This window comes from Mirounga angustirostris, unplaced genomic scaffold (assembly GCF_029215605.1).
Source record: "Mirounga angustirostris isolate CCGP_5_RB_7025 unplaced genomic scaffold, mMirAng1.0.hap1 SCAF_11, whole genome shotgun sequence".
Taxonomy (NCBI): domain Eukaryota; kingdom Metazoa; phylum Chordata; class Mammalia; order Carnivora; family Phocidae; genus Mirounga; species Mirounga angustirostris.
The window spans coordinates 6,316,972-6,339,408 of NW_026991719.1; positions in this window are offsets into that span (position 1 = coordinate 6,316,972).

The window sequence follows — 22,437 nt, forward strand, 5'->3', positions numbered from 1 at the left end:
ACTGCACCTCTTCCTACAAAGTTCCTTTTTCTGGTTATGCTCTGATAAAGGAAGTAGAGATGGTCTCTGTCACTCTCCAGAATTTTCCGTGAATGTCTACATCGGTTGCCAGCAACCCATGTGAGTTATGAAATTACATGAAATATAATCTAATTGACAAAAAATATTAATCAAACTGAGACTATGTTGAGTATGATTTATTTTTTTTCTACAAAAGAAAGCTTCATAACTTAATTGAGATCAAGGGAAAATATTGAGATAAAATTTTAAATGGCCTATCAAATATTTGCATTGGAGAAGGGTTAAATTCATGTTTTTTCTTTACTCTGTGCATGTAACAGACTGAATATTAAAAGGCACATTATGAATAAGACTATACTGGATATGCCAAGCCCTCTGATTTTTAAGAAACAAATTATTTCGGGGCGCCTGGGTGGCTCAGTCGTTAAGCGTCTGCCTTCGGCTCAGGTCATGGTCCCAGGGTCCCGGGATCGAGCCCCGCATCGGGCTCCCTGCTCCGCGGGAAGCCTGCTTCTCCCTCTCCTACTCCCCCTGCTTGTGTTCCCTCTCTCGCTATGTTTCTCTCTGTCAAATAAATAAAATCTTTAAAAAACAACAACAAAAAAAAGAAACAAATTATTTCTCTCTTTATAGAGTCCTACCAACCAGACTTGTTGTACCTTGCTACATGTTTCCAATCTTGCTATATGCCAAGCCCTCTGATTTTTAAGAAACAAATTATTTCCCTCTTTATAGAGTCCTACCAACCAGACTTGTTGTACCTTGCTACATGTTTCCAATCTTGCTGTATCTATGCCAAGATGAAATTCTTACGACATTAGCCAATGTCTTTTAGCCAAATGTATCAAATTATATTCATGGAATCAAATGTATGAGAGCTCACAGATGAGTGGAATAACTCAGTTCATGAAATTATATGGGCAAATCCAATATTCAGATGGCCTCTAAAGGGAACACAGCCTGTCATGCACAATAAAATTTAAAACAAAAATTAAGAAGGCTCTCCCACTGTAGCAGGGAGTTTCCCAAGCATGGAAAACTGCCTTCTGTATTCTGGGTAATTACCCAAAATATAAAATGTCTATTTAACAGTCCTCTCTTCAGCCAGACATTTCTCTACGCACAGCCATCACCTTCTCATTCCCAAGTCTACTCTCTAATTTTATAAGGAAATATCCTGGGTTGGGGCAGGGAGGGAGGGGGAGAGGAAGAAAATTTAGTCAGTACCTATCTTGCCTCCTTGTTTTTCTGGATTTTATTCTTTACATCATGGGAAAAGAAATGTCACAAATTGGTTTTTTGTTTGCCCCCCTTTTTTTTTTCATGTTTACTGAGCACTATTTTTTAAGATTTATTTATTTGAGAGAGAGAGAGAGAGCAGGAGTGGGAGGAGCAGAGGGAGAGAGAGAGAGAATCCGAAGCAGACTCCGTGCTGAGCCTGACACAGGGCTCGATCTCACGACCCTGAGATCATGACCTGAGCCGAAACCAAGAGTTGGACACTTAACAGAAAGTGCCACCCAGGTGCTCCTACTGAACGCCTTCTCTGACAATTGCCGATCTAAGCAGTCAACTATTCCATTAGTATTCCTCATTTAATCCCCAGAGACCATGTGGGGTGTCCTGCCTTTCACAATGAGAAAGCAGAGTCTGAGAGAGAGTAAAGAAAGTCTGCCCCAGCTACATAGGTAGTCTAAGGCAGGACAGGGAATCAAAACCATGAAGTCTTGAGACCAAAGCCTATTCCCTTAAACACGACTCTATATCCATGGTCATTTTAATGAATAAAACCAGCCACCAAAGGCACCTGTTTTCTGTGGCTTTATAACAAGCTATTTTATCATCTATTCTATGGGGTGGAACAGAGTAGAATCTGCAAGAAACCTGGGAATCCCCCACACAGGTGTTGTATACCTTACACAGAGTCCCTCAGACGTTCCAGAAACCTAACAAAGATGTCAGCGACAGTATTATGTGTGATTACTATACAAAGAAGTACAGCGAAAGGGGGTTTTCTTGACTTACAGGACTGTGAGTGAAAACCCAAGTACTTGTCTAATTAAACTCCTGCAAGAGATTCTCGAAGCAGAGTGCCTTCAAGGGAATGTGTGTAGTCACAGATTTGGACTGATGGACTGGCGTCACATCAAGCATCATCAAGACAGGCTTACTTATTTCAGTCCTATGTATTCCAGCGTTAAGTATTACACCGTGCATGTTCTTGACCAGTTTTCAAAGGAAAGACACACAGTGGCCAATTCAAAACTAGAACCAATTCCTAAAATATAAATCAACCCAAGGAAATCGGTAGCAAATATATAACTAGGGAAAACTTAGCAGTTTGTACATTGGAAAAGTGAGCTTGCTTTGCTAATGGCAAGCTGTCTGCTGGAGTCTCCTCTGGTTGTGGAAGAGTAAACAATAAGTTCATTTCCTTTTGTGCTAGGGACTCAGTAATTCATTACTAGAAAGCTTTATAAAAACTCACAGTGACGGGGCGCCTGGGTGGCTCAGTCGGTTAAGCGTCTGCCTTCGGCTCAGGTCATGATCCCAGGGTCCTGGGATCGAGCCCCGCATCAGGCTCCCTGCTCGGCGGGGAAGCCTGCTTCTCCCTCTCCCACTCCCCCTGCTTGTGTTCCTGCTCTCGCTGTCTCTGTCTCTGTCAAATAAATAAAATCTTTAAAAAAAAAAAAACTCACAGTGAAAGGAATTCTAATGAATGTAAGGAGTTAATATGATTGCTGAGGAATTATCAAATCACCACTCTGGGCTGTATGGATGAGGGAGTCTAAGTGAGGTCAATACACCTAAGCATAAAATTGACAAATCCTGAACTGCCTGCCAAGGTAAAGTGCCCTTAGGTGAATAACAATAATGATGATGATAACATTATTAAAAATACCATCTGGGGTTTATGTACATTCTTTGAAAAAAATTACTTTCTGAGAAATCGTCACTGGATCATATTTAACTCTAATAGAGCATTGCAGTAGATTTTTGACCTGTCTGGTTTTCTTTTCCCCAAGATATCCAGTCCAGTATGCAAAAATTTAATTTGGAATCTTAAAAACAAAAGTTATCGTTGAGTCTTTAAAGAGCCCTAATGCAGTTATCTCCGTTTTAAAATGATGGTTCTGAAGGTTAGACAAGTTGCCCGCATCACCCAAGGTCCTACCTTTATTGTGTTCATGTCTTTGTCGATTCACTCAGCAAATGCAGTGTAAGCCGGCAATCATGCTGAGCAAAGGTGTTACTCAGCCTGCACAGGATGAATTAGTTAGTCAGGTTGTATGTGTTAGTCAATGGCAAAGTTAATATTAGATCCAGATCTTCTGACTTCAAGCCAAAGATGTACAGAAAAAAACAAAAAGGTACCTATGTCCACTAGAGCGGGTAACCAATGGAGACAGTCTTCATCCCTGAGAGTAATATCTACAGCCAAAGCACCATCACCCTGGCTGCCATCACGGAGGCCTGATTTATTCCAACAGCCATGGGGAAGTCCAGTAATTTCAAAAACACTTAACAGTGAGTTCTGGAAAGGTAAAAGCTACGCCTCATTTTCTTCAAACCGATAGCAGGTGGCATAGAAGTCAGTAACAGACGGGAGTATGTGCTCAGTGAAGATTGCTTGAACGAGCCAAGGAAGGTGTGTTGGAAGGTTTCTGTTGCAGTTGTGTGTCATTCTGCAGGCACTCCTCATCCTTTTTGACAATGACCTTAGGGAAGAGAGAGGGGAAATGAGACTAAGAGTGGCAGAAGCAGAGGTAAAAATGGCCAATATTCAGAGATGGACAACCGTCCAAAACAGGCACACAAGCACTCTTGTTGAAAGGCAGCCGTGGGCGCCTGGGTGGCTCAGTCGTTAAGTGTCTGCCTTCGGCTCAGGTCATGATCTCAGGGTCCTGGGATCGAGCCCCGCATCGGGCTCCCTGCTCGATGGGAAGCCTGCTTCTCCCTTACCCATTCCCTCTGCTTGTGTTCCTTCTCTCACTATGTTTCTCTCTGTCAAATAAATAAAATCTTTAAAAAAAAAAAAAAAAGGCAGCCGTATTGGTGGAATTAGAGACATCAAGAGATGAGAAGTCAAAGGCTGACGGAAAAGGAAGCACACAGTAATGCCATAATCACTGACCCTGCGGATCTCCGCACATTAGGGCCCTTACAGACTAAAAAAGTTAGACCAACACAGGCACGCAGAACGCAGATTCTAAGGAAAACAACTCGTTCCAGCTGGGACTCAGAGCATCACTACTCATTATTGGCATCCATATTAAAGACAAATAGGAAGAAATGAGGCTAAAAAATAGCACTCACAATAATTCAGTAGCACATTGAATACAAGTAACGTTGATGCTCTTCATGAACAGAAGTCATACCTTCGTTTTTCACCAGCTGTTTTCCCTAGCATCCCTTCCCTGAATGGCTGTGTGGGTCTAACTCTTTCAATCGGTAAGCTCCTAATGTGCAAAGATCGGCAATACCTATGAATGGAAACACGTGTTGGGAGTAAAGAAAAATAACAGGTGGATGGGAAAATTAAATTAGACATCTTGGGGATTTAAAAAAAAAGTCACTGAAATTCAAAGACAGAAACTGCTTTCTGTGGCACACAGCCAAGAAATGAAATTGCAGTTAGAAGTTTGCATCAAACCAGAACAAGGAAGCAGAGTTAAAAATTAGTTTAAGCAAAGGAATATCGAGAGGGTCCAACGCATATCAAACTGGAACTCTAGCAGAAGGAAAAGGAAATGAAAAAGTGAAGAAAGTCTTTCACAGCCCAGATCCTTCCTGAATCATCCTGGAAATCTTTCGTAGCTCAACAAATTTCTTAAAGTAAATCAGTGGGAATTTGTAAGTGTGGGTTTCCATGTTTCTGTGCTCTTTTCCTGAATGACTAACCTCTACATAACTCTTCAGACTGCAAAGCTCTCTTCACTTACAGTCACATTTAATCCTCTCAATAGCCCTGTGACATGAGTATCATTAAACTCATTTCTCATATGAGAAAACTAAAACTCCATATAGAAACTTTCCCACAATCCCACAGCGAGAAAAGAACAGAGCCAGGGTAAGTACAATGGCGTTAAAATGTGTCCACAAATTTTTTTTGATATTTCTTTTTTCAAAAGGGGAGCCCAGTTTCCCTTCCCTTGAGTGTGTGATTTGCTTCCGACAAATAGAGTGTGAAATGAACATATGTGATTTTCTTTTTTTTTTTAAAGATTTATTTATTTATTTGAGAGAGCGAGAATGAGAGAGAGAGAGAGAAAGAGAGAGTACATGAGACGGGGGAGGGTTAGAGGGAGAAGCAGGCTCCTCGCCGAGCAGGGAGCCCGATGCGGGACTCGATCCCGGGACTCCAGGATCATGACCTGAGCTGAAGGCAGTCGCTTAACCGACTGAGCCACCCAAGCGCCCCCGTATGTGATTTTCAAGACAAAGTCATAGAAGGCAATAAGGCATCCATCTTGCTCTCTCCTGGATCACTCACTCTGAGGGAAGTCAACTGCCACGTGGTAAAGATACTCCAGCAGCCTATTCAACAAGTCCACTTGGTGAGGAAGAGGCTTTCTGCCAAAACGCAGAAAAAAACACTCGCCTTCTACCAAAAGCCACGTGAGTGAGCCACCTTCCAGCCTCAATGAAGGCTTTGGATGACTTCAGCCAGGGTTGAAATCTTCACTGCAATCTCATGAGACACCTTGAGTCAGCCACCTAAGTTGCTCCCAAATTCCTACCCCCAGAAACTATGAGATAATAAACACTTGTTTTAGGGCGCCTGGGTGGCTCAGTTGGTTAAGTGACTGCCTTCGGCTCAGGTCATGATCCTGGAGTCCCGGGATCGAGTCCCGCATCGGGCTCCCTGCTCGGCGGGGAGCCTGCTTCTCCCTCTGACCCTATCCCCTCTCATGTGTTCTCTCTCATTCTCTCTCTCTCAAAATAAATAAAATCTTAAAAATAAATAAATAAATAAATAAATAAAAATAAACACTTGTTTTAAGCTACTAGGGAGTGATTTGTTTTATAGCTGTCGGATAACTGGATACACCAGGAAATACACCCAGAGGTCTCGACCCAGAAGCCTGTGTGCTTTTATTTCACACCACTACTTTTTCTGTGACTTCTTGTGCAAAATCAAAATATTTTGGCCCACTCAACTTCCATTTCCCTGTCCCTTCAATCTTTGCTGATTATGTCTCCTTTTTCTGGACCTATTTATAGTAGTTCCTATCTTCTTGAAATACCAGTCTCCCCTTGTAGACAATAAGGGCCACAGGAACAGGAGATGGACCAGTTTTGGCCACCAGTGCATCCCCAGGACCAAATTTAGTGTCCAGTAAGTAGTAAGTAGTCAATAAATATTTTTGGATAAATAAATATCCAAAGCACATATGATAGAACCAACTGCCACTGGAACTTTATTCTCATTTTATCTTGAACCAAAGGGAAATACATTCTACATCTAAGAAGGAAGAGGGCATTCTGCTGGAGTTACCATTTTTTTATTGATCCAAGCTCCCTGTTAGAGGTGTGTTTTAGGGCGCCTGGGTGGCTCAGTTGGTTAAGCGACTGCCTTTGGCTCAGGTCATAATCCTGGAGTCCCTGGATCGAGTCCCGCATCGGGCTCCCTGCTCAGTGGGGAGTCTGCTTCTCCCTCTGACCCTCCCCCGTCTCATGTGCTCGCTCTCTCTCTTTCTCTCTCTCAAATAAATGAGTAAAATCTTAAAAAAAAAAAAAAAGAAGTGTGTTTTATTCTGATAAAGGAAATACTTTGAAGAACAGGATATATGACTGTTTTTCAACGACATCCAAAAATCCCCAGGGCATGTAAAAATAAGAATATTTTCCTAATCAAAAGCGCCTTGTTCAATCCTCCATGAGTTCTTTCACTTCCTTTCCAGACCGACCGGAGGTTTCGGGCAGCAGGCCCTCAGACAGGAGTGGCCGGGTCTGCCGCTGACCTCATCCCACCCCCAGCTGCAGAGGGGGGCTGGAAGCATCGGTTACGGACAACATTTTTATGGGCAAGTTAGTTATTTGTTTGCACATGAACAGTAAATCAATATGTAGTACTAGGTTGCGATGGCTTTTGATTTTTTGGGTAATGCCTAGCCACCCAGATTTTATTTCACAGCCAGGAAAAAAATAAATAAATAATACTATGTGAGAGGAACAAAATGCAGGAAACATTTATCAGACATGACTGAAATAAGAAATCCAAGAAACAAATTATGGTGCTTAGATCAAAGACCAGACATTTTTATGGTAACCACTAAAACGGGATGCGACATCACATGTACATTTTTAATCCAGTCCTCGCTCCTTTCTTCGGCATTTTATCATCCCAACCACTGGTGCCCGCTAGATCTTTCTGCAACGAGGAAACTATTCTGTGCCATCTAACACAGGACCCCTAGCCATGTGTGCCTGCTGAGCACTGGAAATGTGGCTAGGCAGCAGGACTGAGAACTGAGTGTTTAATTTCATTTTAATTAGTAATTTATTACTTATTATTATAATAACTTTATAATTTTTTAAAAGATTTTATTTATTTATTTATTTGAGAGAGAGAGAGAGAGAGAGCACATGAGAGGGGGGAGGGTCAGAGGGAGAAGCAGACTCCCCGCCGAGCAGGGAGCCCGATGCGGGACTCGATCCAGGGACTCCAGGATCATGACCTGAGCCGAAGGCAGTCGCTTAACCAACTGAGCCGCCCAGGCGCCCCTAACTTTATAATTTTTTTTAAAGATTTTATTTAATTGAGAGACAGAGACAGAGACAGCAAGAGAGAGCATGAGCGGGGAGGAGAGGGAGAAGCAGGCTTCCCACTGAGCAGGGAGCCCGATGCGGGGCTCGAACCCAGGACCCCGGGATCGTGACCTGAGCCGAAGGCAGGCGCTTAACTGACTGAGCCAGCCCGGCGCCCCAGGATCTTTGATTAGTTTAAATTTAAATAGCTACATGTGTCTAGAAGATATGGGATCCAGCAGCACAGCTCCAGAACTCTTTCCCACAGAGTCTTGAAATATGGGTGCTCTCAGGTTACGGGGGAACTTAGGTTAAGACAGGCTGAACAGCATTACAGTTTGCCAAAGACAGCAAGAAACTCAAAGCTCCAAAAACTCAAGCTATTTTTAAAAACTGCTAGGGAACCCTACTGTTCCACTATTTTCCGGAGTTTCTTAGGATCAGCTCCCAACGTGAGACGTGAGAGAAGAAAGAGCAAAGAAGAAAGCCCACCCAAGTTCTGCAACCGAAGTTCCTGTCCCAACAGAGAGAGGGGGTTCGGTCCGTTCTACAACAGAGACCAGCAGCATGCAGCTTCGGGGTGAAATGGGGCAGCAAAGTGAAGCAAGGGGCTGCCTAGAATAGAGATCACTTTCAATTCACAAAGGAGGTCTAGCTGGAATGCAACAAAGCCCTCGGAGGGTGAGACGGCCTGAGTGAGATAGATGCCCAACGAGCATACCGGCTCTCTCTCATCGTTTCCTTCTGTTTGGGGAGCAAGTGCAAACTCTGGGACCTGTGGAGGAAGCAGCAGCCAGCCCCTGTCCCAGCCTTCCTCCGGTTACATAGAGACCTCATTTCTCACTGCCCCCCAGTACAGAGCTGACCAGTGCCTACTGGCAATGCCGCGTCTGTGGCGATGTGTCCTTGTCCCGCCCGCCTTCCGCACGGCTCCCGGACTGCACACCCATCAAACAGCCCAGAGCCAGGCTGGCGAGCAACTGGAACCTTGTCCCCTGCTGGCAGGAGTGTGAACTGACACAACCATTCAGGAAATCCATCCCGAGGGATGTACTAAAACAGAGCAAGCCCACTCCTGGGTAAATACATACCCGACGTGTACATATTTTCACCAAAAGACATGCACTTCAATATTCATGGCAACATTACGCAAAGCACCCTGAAACTGGAAACCCCAGAAATCCAAAAAAACAATGCAGAGGGTAAACTCGGTGTGTTTCTACGTGGGAGCGCTACACAGCAATGAAAACGGATGATGTGCAACCACGTGTAGCCCCAGGCTACACGTGTCAGGCATCAGGATGGGCTAGAGCAGCACCGACCACAAAAGAGCATCATTCTGGGGGCGCCTGGGTGGCTCAGTTGGTTAAGCGACAGCCTTCGGCTCAGGTCATGATCCTGGAGTCCTGGGATCGAGTCCCGCATCGGGCTTCCTGCTCGGCGGGGAGCCTGCTTCTCCCTCTGACCCTCCCCCCTCTCATGTGCTCTCTCTCTCTCATTCTCTCGGTCTCAAATAAATAAATAAATAAATAAAAATCTTTAAAAAAAAAAAAAAGAGCATCATTCTGTCATCGTTTTGGATAGAGGCTTCCCACATTCTGCATCCTTCGTTGTATAGAAAGTACAGAAATGAGCCAATTAGTTCAAGCTGTTCAGAAAGGTAGAGGTGGCCGTGACTGAAAAGGGATGGGGGAGGGAAGAGGAAACTCCAGAGTGCCAAGAATGTTCTTCCCGTGATCTGAGTGTTGATCTGATGGGTGTGCTCGGTCGTAAAAAGTCAATAAACTGTTCACTGAAGACACATAGCTACACCTTTCTGGATATAGTCTTCAATAATTTTTTTTTTAAGATTTTTTATTTATTTATTTGACAGAGAGAGACACAGCGAGAGAGGGAACAGAAGCAGAGGGAGTGGGAGAGGGAGAAGCAGACTTCCTGCAGAGCAGGGAGCCCGATGCGGGGCTCGATCCCAGGACCCTGGGATCACGACCTGAGCCGAAGGCAGGTGCTTAACGACTGAGCCACCCAGGTGCCCCTTCGATAATTTTTTTAAAAAGCTCTATCCATCCTCAAGGGACAACTCAAAACTCACCACTTCCATGAACCATGAAAATAGCCTACAGCAATCTTTCATTTTCTCATCATCAAAAACAAACAAACAAACAAACAAAACCCTCATATTATTTCAGGCACATACATTTCAGTGGATCAATCAAAATGTAAACACTGTACTTTTTTTTTTTTAATGTTTTATTTATTTATTTATTTATTCATGAGAGTCAGAGACAGACAGAGAGAGAGGCAGAGGCAGAGGGAGAAGCAGGCTCCCCGCTGAGCAGGGAGCCCGATGCGGGACTCGATCCCAGGACCCTGGGATCATGACCTGAGCCAAAGGCAGATGCTTAACCATCTGAGCCACCCAGGCACCCCAACACTGTACTTTTTTAAACCGCCCTCAGTGTTTGGCACAGTATTGGTCACAGAATATGTATTTCACAAACTCTTGTAAACCAAGCACATCTTTTCTGCTATTATTTAAAATTGTTTAAGTGGCAAACACAGGTATTATCTCATACTTTCTGTGAATTTTCAAACAGCTGAGTTCAGTTAAGCACACATTTCCTTACACATATAAAAATGGAAAACATTGCAACAAAAAAGCCTGGAATTTTCCATCCACACAGCTGTTGCTACAGAGCGTCTGTGGTGTAACCTTCTCTTAATGGAACTCACTCCCACAATCCCACACAAGAGAAATGATTTCATTCCACTGCAGCCCCATCACCGTACTGGGCAAAGGCGTCACAAGTAATCAAGGAAGGAAGAAAAGACTCCCCAAAAATGTGATGGAAAGCATGAAAACTATTACAGTGTACTAGATCCAGAATTTGAAAATCCATGGTAAATGCTATTTTTTTTTTCGTGTTCCCAAATGACAGTTGACTAATTAGTATGCTTATTCTGTCACTCATAAACTATGAGGGCAGAGGACAAGAAAAGTATGAATGCAGAGACGAGTCGTAAGTTACTGCAGTCATGTCTGGGCGCCCCGCAAGTGCATAGTAAGAAGGATTCTCGCTGACAAACACTGCCAATTCAGATTAATCAAGGGGGAGCTCTTTCCTTCACGGCTTGTTCCTCACTTCTCCTTTCCTTCCAACCGAAGGCTTGCCACATGCAAAGAGTCTGGCCTCTTGAAATGTTCTTCTTTTTGCTTGGTTTCATCAGCCCTGCAGAAGGAGGGGGAAAGTAATCTCCGATTTGCAGAAATGAGAGAAAGACAGGAGATTACGGATTTCCTTAGAACTTTCACCTCTGCTCTAAATAAACAGTTGCAAATAATGTCCCCATTCCTGTAGTTTCGTGGGGAAGTTCGGTGCCCTTCGGAGAGGGGTAGTGTGACATATTTACAGACATCCAGAGGGAAAGCAGAACAGAACATCCAGCAAGTACCTTCTTTAAAAAGACTCTTATCAAGCTTCCACAGAGCCCCAAGTGCCAGATAACGAACACAGAAGCCACAAAATCCAAGCACCAGTCCAGCTAAAGCTGTTTGGGGCACTGTGTGTTAGGTGACCTATGACTTTTCACTTGGTAGCAGTTACAAAATTCTTTCTTGGATTAAAGAACTTTCCAGAAATAGTCAAATTTATCATCTCAGTTCTAAGGAGTGAACTAAAAGCAAAAACTTAGTCACACAGATGCCCCCTCCCTCTTCCCCATCCCCTCTCTGTACCTCTGTGTCTCTCTGTCTCTGTCTGTCTTCCTCTCCCTCTCCACATCAGACCCTTACTAGTTCAGGCAACCCCATAAATATTACTCTTTGGACCCCGGGGGAGAGAGACTGACCCTGCCCAGGGCTTCACGCCACACGGGACACGCTCCCTTATCCAGCAGTATTCATCTGTTGTTCAACAAGCTCTCTGATCTTTGTCTTGGACTGCTAATAGGAGCCTTGCTCGCATCCCTTCAGACCACTGAGTACCCAGAAATTATTGGCTTATTTTATCTGCCTCTCCCAATCAGATGCTAGTTCTTTGAGGATGGAGGCTCTGAGGATGGAGGCTCTATCATTTTCTTGAACCGTCAGGCAGAGAAAGCACTTCATAAGCACGTGTCAGACGGAACATCTGGACCAGGAGTCTTTGTTCAATATATTTCGAGCAAAGAGTAGCAAAGGTGCATGACTTTGGCGTGAGTCCCTAGAGCATCCCAAACGTGAATCCTCTCTTGGACTTAATCACCAGGCATTCCCTTGGAGGTCCCACTCATCAAAGGCTTAGAATTGCCTTGTAAGTTACATTTATTGACGTGTTTGCCCCACAAAGCTGGTGACTGGATGGTCAGTGCATTCTGCTGCATTTACAGTGAAACAGGTCCCGGGACTCTGCACGTTTTCCATGCAGCATTTGTTACGAAGATATCAAAGCACACGACTGGCAATGTGGATGTGAAAGCAGAGATGGGACTGCTTAGGCGGCGGGTGGTTCAGGGGAAGGCGGCACTGTTGGAAGATCTCGGGCTCCCTTCAGTCACCCCCACATTGCTGCAGGGAGCAGGGAGCGTTGCAGTCAATCCAGCCTGCACCAGCCATGCATCCTTACACACCTTGGAAGCCCACACCAGGCTGCCAAAATCTCCCCCACTTCCCAAAAAGAGATGCCCATGCTTGCCACAGCGCCTTTAATTAATCCACAAGGCATCAGTTGCCCTTTGGTTGAGACATTTTTTCCCCCCTAAATACCCATCTCCAAACACTTGCTTTGCGGCTCGTGATTCCACATAGAGCCATCAGTCATGAACGTTAATTGCGTCTCCCTACCCTTATCTCCAACTGCTTCTCCCACCGCACCCATTCACCCACCATCCACATCTGCCGATTCGCTGCTCAAACCAACACAGTCCTATCTAGGGCTCTGCCCTTGCAGTTCTCTCTGCCCAGAACTTTCTCCCTCCCTTGAACCGCAGAGCCAACACCCTTCCTTCATTCAGATCCCTGTTCAAGTTACAAATAACAGAAATTCCTTCTCCAGCCAACTTGCACACTCAAGGAAATTCACTGGCATGTCTGGCCCTAAGGCTAGTGAGAAGCAAGAGTTGAATATGGGCTCAAAAAATCCACGTGGTCAGGACTGGATTTTTCTCTCCACTTCTCAGTGCCACCCAGGCAGCCTGAGTTTCACTTCCACACCAAGTCTCTATATCTGTCATGGGCCCCAGTGGGTGTCAGCCATTCAAGGGGCTTCCTCATTCGAGTCCCAATGAGCAAAGACGCTATTCCGGCAGCACCCAGGGACGAGTGAAGTTTTTTCTCCCAGAAGCCCTTGCATCCCACTGAAGACATCTTTGGAACCAGCAGGGAAGAAAGGAGCTTCAGCTGGGATGCAGCTCACGTACACATGTGATGCAAAAAATGGGGGGGGGGGGGGCGGCTAAATTCCTCAAGAGGAAATCAGGGTTCTGTAGAACACAGAAGTGGCCAATCGCTGCTGGAAAGACCAACCACAAACGTCCAATATATTGTGTATACGTAATGACTTACGATGTTAAAAACCTAAAGTCACTTCAAAATACAGAGTAAAAGTCTACTTCTCTAAAACTGTTTCTCACCTCAACTTATAGCTTCCTCAATTTTAAGGGCAACGGAAATTTTTTTATATCTTGATTGTGGTGATAGTTCCATGACTGTTTAAACTGGTAAAATTCATAAAACTGTAGCCAAGTCTACAGACTTTATGGAAAGGGCGAGATAGACAATATTTTTGACTTTGCAGATCAAAGTCTGCCATTGGAGCAAGAACGCAGTTATAGGCACTATGTAAATGAGGAGGAGAGGCTGTGTGCCAATAACACTTGATTTATAAAAACAAGCAGTGGGGGAAAAAAAAAAAAAAACAAGCAGTGGGCCAAATTGGACCCAGGAGCTGTATGTAGTTGGAAGACTTTTGAACTCCACATTTGCAAAAGAGTGAATTTTACCATATACACATTATACCTCAATAAACAAACCAAAAAAAAAAAAAAAAAGTAAAGCAGAAAAAAACATACACTCCAGAAAAAAAAATGGTGGTTCCTTCAACTTATTGGAAGTGAAGACTTTATCAAGAGAATGGATGGAGTTATTTTATTGTTTGTAAGAGGGACTGTTGACAGTAATTGTGCAACAGATGAGCCAGAAAGTTTACAGAAAGTTAAACAAGGAATTTCAAACTTGACTCTTGAAGATTATTTTATCAACTCACTTGGAAAATTCACCTAGAAGTCAAGTACCTTCCCTCTGTCCTTGACAAAGACACCTGCAGCTGGGTGAGCCCCCCGTCAACACTCTAAACCGACTTGTTTTGGTGTGGTTTGGTTTGGTTCAGTGGGAATACTTTAAGGCTTAGCCTCTTGCACTTGTGGTTTTTTTATTGTTTGCTTCTTTTATGCCAAAGCAATCTTTATCAGACATAGATTGTAGATAAGAGCCAGTCATTTCTTCCCCCTGTCTAAACAATGGCACAAACAAAGCATTTCTGAGGCTTTAAGCCCACCAGAATAGAAAGAGAAATCAAACTCCTAGGAACCAGAAAGTGAACACTCTCAGGAAAAAAATAAATTTTAAGCAGGAGAGTTCAAAATCAGCACTCATCAGCTGGCATTCAAACACCCAAACTTGATGTATGCAAGTGATGTGGGGGAGTTACTGTACGTGTGGAAATTCAGGTTGTATAAAAGATACACAATCAGCCTCCAGCATCTGGATTTTTTTTCAAGATGTAGAAAAAAGAAGTCAAAGTGTTCATCTCCTCTTGCAGTAGAAGAAATAGGCTTTTAAATGCAAGGTAGCTCACATGAGGATCAGCCAGAATTTTTTCATGAAGATGTCCCTTATAACACACGAATGTCAGTCCTTCAGGAGACGCGTATTAAGGGGCAGATGCCATGAGGCATGGCTCCAGAAGGACAAATGAGACATGAGCTGCCCTTAAACACTGGGAGCCCAACTAAGAAGACAGATGCACACAAATATTTAAGAAAATGTGTTGTGTTACCACAGAGTCTCGAAATACTTTAACAACTCCAGGCAAATTTAATTTATAAGAGCTGAGGCTAAACGTGAAAGCAGTATCATTTCTCTTTGAGGCAATACTACTAAGAAGATACGATCACTGTCTTCCTGCCACTGGCAGCCATCTCCTACTCGGCATCGTGGCCGCCCTCAGACCTCTGGTGAAGCCCCAGATCATCGGCGGACCAGAAAGTTCACCAGACGCCAGTCAGACTGGTATGTTAAAATTAAACACAACTGGCGGAAACCCAGAGGCATTGACATTAGGGTGTGCAGAAGAGTCAAGGGGCAGATCTTGATGCCCAACACTGGTTTCGGCAGCAACAAGAATGCAAAGCACATGCTCACAATGTCTCCTCCAAGAACCACAAAGCTGTTGTGGAAAGAGCGGCCCGGCCGGCCATCGGAGTCACCAATCCCAACGCCAGGCTCCATAGCGAAGAAAATGAGTAGACAGACAGCTTATGTACATGTGGTAATGAAACCATAAAACTACAAAAAAAGAAAATATGATCAAAAGAGTCACACAAGAGAAAAAAAAAAAATTCATTTTCTCCTTCTACTAAGTCGTGGGCTACCACAGATAGGGGTACAGAATTTTCTCTCTTTAAAAAAAAAATGCCAGGGCGCCGGAGTGGCTCAGTCAGTTAAGCGTCTGCCTTCGGCTCAGGTCCTGATCCCAGGGTCCTGGGTTCAAGTCCCACATCGGGCTCCCTGCTCAGTGGGGAGTCTGCTTCTCCGTCTCTTTCTGCTCGTGCTCTTCCCTCCCCCTGCTCGTGCTCTCTCTCAAATAAATAAAATCTTTCTTAAAAATGCCAATACAAGAGAATGCTTCTTTTTACTCATTTTTTTGGTGTGATTGTTTTGTTTTTGTTAACGTCAGATTAATATTACGAAAAGGAATGAGGAGTAAGATAAAGCTAGAAGGGACCGTCAGAGTTAATGTTAATAACAATCCTGGTCTCAGTAGCCATCAGAACATTTTAGAGACAGAATTGTGAATTGAAACAACCAAGCCAGGAAGATAAGTTAAAAACATAAAGTCATTTTTTCCATTGAGTCATTTCCTACAATCAGACATAAATATCCGCAACACTATTTGCCCTGGACATAAAATGGATAAGTTGAGAACAGCTCCTACAATTGATTAGATTCACTGCAAGTTATTTTTGGGATGTGAGACCTTATATAAGGAGTTCTTAAACTGTACAGATACCTCAGAAGGATCACCAAGGGCTCTTGTCTCAATGCAGATTCCCAGGCAACCTCCCCAGAGGGTCTGATTCAGGAGACGAACATGGAACCAGGAGTTTATGAAGTCATTCCAAGGACCTTGTCGTATTCCTCCTCTGGCCAGGAGGGAACCTGGAAATGTGGAAGCAGTCATCTGCTGTGTGACCAAACCTCTGGGCAACACTTAACCCAGAGGTTCCCCAACCTCACCACCATTGACTCTTCAGGGCACCCGCCAAGAATAATTTGCGATGGACCAAGGGGACTGCGCTGGATGCTGTCTAGTCCATTTATAATCATTCAACGAGCAAATCAAACTGTTTAAGAGGATGCATTTGTCGTTAAATTGCATCAATTCCATCATTGCTTTTCCATAAACAGTGTCACTAAGATGTTTATTTCCTTAACATGACAGCTAATCCTATTTCTCTGAAGCTACCAGTTTTCCCACGTCAGCAGAAAAACTTTATCAGTGTTTCTTTTTCTTCGCAAAAAAGAATCGCACACTGTCAATGTGAGGCATTTATAAAACCCCTATTGCTCTCTCGACAAGTAAAGGAATCTCAGTGCCTGGAAGAAATTTAGTTATGTGATTCTGATTGCATAACTATATGATTTGTTGAGTCTTTGTACGCAAAAAACTATTTTTCAGCTAACCGTTAATTGGATGTGGGTCATTTGGTTTTGCAACTGTTACACTATGTGTTTACTGCTTATCTCTAAGTAAAGATACTGGTGTGCCTAAATGATCTGCCTGAATGAATAGGAGATTTGGCAATTGTGTAATCCAGGGGTTGGCAAATTATAGCCTGCCACCTGTTTTTGTGTAAAAAAAAAAAAATTTGTGTTATTGGCAAACAGACATGCCCATTCATCCGTTCATTTAGATATTGTCTATGGTCCACTTTCCAGCAACAACAGCAAAGCAGTTGTCACAGAGACCATATGGCCTTCCAACCCAAAATATTTACAATCTGGCCCTTTTCCAGAAAAGTTTGCCAACCCTTGATCTTGTCACTTGAGACCACCAAAGTTAGAACTCCGCCACAAAAGGGCCGGATAGATGAAAATGCGAGGTGTTGACAACGGCACCATACAAACATAGACCAACGTGGAAGGAACTGCAGTGCATGAAAGCAATAGAAGAAATCACAGAAAAAAGAGCTGTAGATTTTACTACATTTAATTTAAATGTCTTTTAATTTAAAATGAAAAGGAAGGGGCGCCTGGGTGGCTCAGTGTGTTAAGCGTCTGCTTTCCGTTCAGGTCATGATCCCGCTTGTGCTCACTCTCGTTATCTTTCTCTCTCTCAAATAAATAAGTCTTTTAAAAAAATTTTTTTTTAAATAAATGAAAAGGAAAAACATTGCAAGAAAGACTACAAAGAGGTCAATGTGCTCAGTATCTCAAGAAGTCTCACTAATTTGTAGAAAAGCTCAATGGAAGAAACATAAAAGGAATGGATACAAATTGCCACTTTGCAGAACAGGAAGTATACAAAACTGATAAAGATGTGAAAAGCTCAACCCAACCAGTCATCAGAGAAATTCAAAGTATAATGAAGTAACATTTGCAATTGGCAAAAACAGAGTGAAGCACTGAATACTGTCAAATGTTAGTAGAGATACGGATACGAGGCACCCTTGTGTTCTAAGTACAGAAGGACATTTTGAAGGTCAGTTGGCAACACCTATTGAAAGTTTAAATACAAGGACTTTTGACCCCACAAATTAAATTCTTGATGTTCGGGCGCCTGGGTGGCTCAGTTGGTTAAGCGACTGCTTCGGCTCAGGTCATGGTCCTGGAGTCCCGGGATCGAGTCCCACGTCGGGCTCCCTGCTCGGCAGGGAGTCTGCTTCTCCCTCTGACCCTCCCCCCTCTCATGTGCTCTCTCTCATTCTCTCTCTCTCAAATAAATAAATAAAATCTTTAAAAAAAAAAAAATTCTTGATGTTCACCCTAGCGAATGCTTGCCCTTGTTTCCAAGACTGTATGTCATACAAATCTGGAAGAGGTACACCACACTCTCTGTGCAGTGATCATAGAGCATGAAGCAGAAGTGAATACACCAATGTTGAGAGCGGTTCCAAGATTATTACCACTCCAGAAGAAGTGGTTTGCAGGGCCCCCTGGGTGGCTCAGTCGTTGAGCATCTGCCTTCGGCTCAGGTCATGATCCCAGGGTCCTGGGATCGAGCCCCGCATCGGGCTCCCTGCTCAGCAGGGAGTCGGCTTCTCCCTCTCCCTCTGCCTGCTGCTCCCCCTGCTTGTGCGCTCTCTCTAGCTCTGTTAAATAAACAAATAAAAATCTTAACAAAAAAAATAATAATAACTGGGGCGCCTGGGTGGCTCAGTTGGTTAAGCCACTGCCTTCGGCTCAGGTCATGATCCTGGAGTCCCTGGATCGAGTCCCGCATCGGGCTCCCTGCTCGGCGGGGAGTCTGCTTCTCCCTCTGACCCTCCCCCCTCTCATGTGCTTGCTCTCTCTCATTCTCTCTCTCTCAAATAAATAAATAAAATCTTTAAAAAAAAAAAAAAAAGAACTGGTTTGCAAACCAATATATCCATGAAAATAGCATTGAGGGGGTTTTGTTTTTGTTTTTTTTATCCTATCTTAAGGGGCACCTGGGTGGATCAGTTAGTTAAGCAGCCGATTCTTGGTTTCAGCTCAGGTCATGATCTCAGGGTCGTGAGGTCCAGCCCCGCATCAGGCCCTGCGCTCAGATTCTCTCTCCCTCTCCCTCCTGCGCTCTCTCTCTCTAATAAATAAATGAAATCTTTCCAAAAAATCATATCTTCAACTTGTTATGGGTTGAATCATGTCCTGCAAACAAGGTATGTTGAAGTCGTAACCCCCAGGACCTCAGAACGTGGCTTTATTTGGAAACAGGGTCTTTCCTGAGGTAATGAAGCCCCACTGAGGTCATCGGGGTGGGTCTTACTCCACGATGACTGGTGTCAATACAGAAAGGGGAATTTGGGACACAGACACACACAGAGGGCGGTCGATGTGAACACACACAAGCAGAAGGTGGCCATGTGACTGAGGTGAGGCACGTATACGCTAAGGAATGCCTTAGAAACCAGCTACACTTCTGTCCTCACTTACTTGAGCCAATGTTCTCTGTCACCAATGCCACTTGGAATTGGGTTTCTGCAACTTACATTCAAAACAGTCCTACCCAGAAAGGAACAAACAAAATGTGGGAGAATAAATGCAGAAAACAGCAGAAGCTGACAGAGACAAGGAACAATCCTCCCCTAGAGCCTTCATGGGGAGCAAAGCCCTGCGATTACCTTGATTTCAGACTTCCAGCCTCCAAAACTGCGAGACCACGAATTTCTGTTGTTTTAAGCTATCCAGATTTTGGTACTTTGTTACGGCAGCCCTAGGAAATGAATCCATAATCCATCACTTCTCCCCCCAAACACCCAGTCATTTCTGGAGGGTCTGTACACATACTATCTGTAAATGCACAGAACATGATTGAGAGAAGTTTACATTCCAGTCAGTAACGGGTACATATGGGCAGAACCTGCAGATGACATATGAGGTGAGCCTGGCCTTTCTATATAGATTATTTGAAAATCCAGCAGCCAATAGGAGTACTTGTTTAAGTAAAAATTCTTTTTTAAAGGTGAAATGGTGAAGGGCATGCCCAGTGCCTCTCCCTTCTTCTGGAATAAGCGCCCCTCTTCTGGAACCCACCCCTCTCCATCCAACTATTTGGCTCATACAAAGGCATCCACCATCGATTGGTCCTGCAGGTGCACTTTGGGACCAAGCTGGGTCCCTTGGGTCCGACGGAATCCCTCCCTGTCAGCACAGCTGAAGACCTAAGCCTGGGACATACGGGCCGCTGTATCCATTACTTCTCAGGAGAAGCAGCTCTGGGGGCAGAGAAGAAAGCCAGTTCCAAAAGGGAAGCCGAGATGATGGGCAGACATCTCTCTAAGGACTAGCGGCCTTGGAAACCCTGTTTCCTGCCACTCCAGAAACCAGCTACACCTCTGTCCTCACTTACTTGAGCCAATGTTCTCTGTCACCAATGCCACTTGGAATTGGGTTTCTGCAACTTACATTCAAAACAGTCCTACCCAGAAAGGAACAAACAAAATGTGGTAGAATAAATGCACATGATTCTAAACACCCAGTGAGAAAATGCTCAACCTTTTCATTATCAAAGGAATACAAATTCTTTTAAAATGGGATCTGTCTTTATTTTTTTTTTTTTACGATTTTATTTATTTATTTGAGAGAGAGAGAGTGAGAGAGAGAACACAAGAGGGGTTAGGGTCAGAGGGAGAAGCAGACTCCCCACCGAGCAGGGAGCCCAATGTGGGACTCAATCCCGGGACTCCAGGATCATGACCTGTGAGCCGAAGGCAGACGCTTAACCAACTGAGCCACTCAGGCGCCCTGGGATCTGTCTTTAAAAAAAAAAAAAAAAAAAATTCAGTGGCATCTATGCTGTATGTTTCTTGAACGGAAAATCTCAAACTCGGGGTTGAGATATGATATGCATATCTAGGTTGAGATATGATAAGCATATTTTATTCTCCTTTATTACTCCTTTTCTGTATTTGCTAAATCCTTACCAACAAGATTGTATTAATTCTGCATTAAAAATTAATTTTCCTTTTTTTCTTTTCCCCTTTTTTTTTTTAAACAAAAGTCTTACAAGAAATCAAGTGTGAAACATTCAGGACCGAGACACTGAGGTATTTTCAAAGAATTGCAAGTATTTGCAGGGAGAAAATGAACAAAGACTCCAGGGTGACTTCATGGTTTACAGCACATAATTTTTGGCTTCTTAGCACACCTATTATAGCATATTTACTACTAATCTGGGTTTAATAGGTGTGCCATTACCATGATTATGTCATATATTTAAATACTTTAATGTATCAGATCCTGCTAAATGGTGTGGTAGCTTATAGTTTTGCTCACCAATACTCAAGGACCCTCCCTGAGGAAGGATTACACATCCCCACTCAACAGGGGCGCCTGGGCGTCTCAGTCAGTTAAGCATCTGACTCTTGGTTTTGGCTCAGGTCATGATCTCAGAGGTGTGAGATCGAGCCCCATGTCGGGCTCTGCGCTCGGCATAGAATCTGCTTGAGGTTTCTCTCTCCCTCTGCCTGTCCCCCCAGCACTCGCGCTCTCTCTCTCTCAAATCAACACATAAATCTTTAAAAAAAAAAAAAAAAAAAGTCCCCACTCAGGTGTTGCCAGGTGACTTGCTGCCCCCAGCGAAGGTGAGAAATACGATGCTTCAGGGGGATGTTTTATGATACGGTTGTCATCTTCCCTCATCTCCCATTCCATCAGTCCCCAAGTGACTACAATGAGCAGACGCCCCAGGCCCACTTACAGCGATACATAGCAAAAGCAAGAAATAAGCTAAGTTGTAAAGTCACGGCCTTGTTTGTTACTGTGCCATCACGAAGCCTATCCTCACTAGGACAATGGGAACCCAAGAAAAGATACCATCAAGAATCTTTGCAAAGAAAAGGCAGATGGCTCGTACTGGGTTGCAAAACACATTTTAACTACTGTTCTATCCTCTTGCTATTTTTACACACTGTAATTATTCTTCTTGATATTTTACTAACTTAGCAAAAGGTTCTAGTGCTTTTTGAGGCTGATTAACAAGCAAGCTAAGGGAAAAGCTTGGCTGGATGAGAAGCTTTACCATTTCTAGCACAGCTCACACTGCACAAATCACACTGTCATCATAATCAAGCACAAACAAGGCCACATCACTGTAATACATGATCCAGCCCGTGATTCCCTCCACACTACACACCACCCCCTCTCCGTCGCAGAAGTAGAGGAGAATGCAACGGGAATCACACAAGCGGCTCATAGTAATTTCTCCCAGATCTGTTTTTACTCCACTTCTAAGCCTGAGTTTAGACCTAAGATTTTTGTCTCATGGACGCTAACTGAAATCATTTTGTTAGATTCGGGCTCAGCGTGTGAAGTGTGCATATGGGGGCTGAAGTGGGGGGAGGGGAGGGAATGCCTTTGTGCTGCATCAGGGATATGCAAAAATAAAGAAATAGCCCCTCGAGTAACCGTAAAGGAAGAACGTTGTTCAAAGTAAGTCGATGGCTACCGTCTTCAGTGATCTTGTGCATGAAAGGAATGCAGAGAAGGGTGAAATCACTTTCAGAAAGGAGACTGAGCTCATCGTCATCCAGAGCAAAAGAGCTGCTCGAGGGGCGCCTGGGTGGCTCAGTCGGTTGGGCGACTGCCTTCGGCTCAGGTCGTGATCCTGGAGTCCCGGGATCGAGTCCCGCGTCGGGCTCCCTGCTCGGCGGGCGGTCTGCTTCTCCCTCTGACCTTCCCCCCTTTCATGCTCTATATCTCATTCT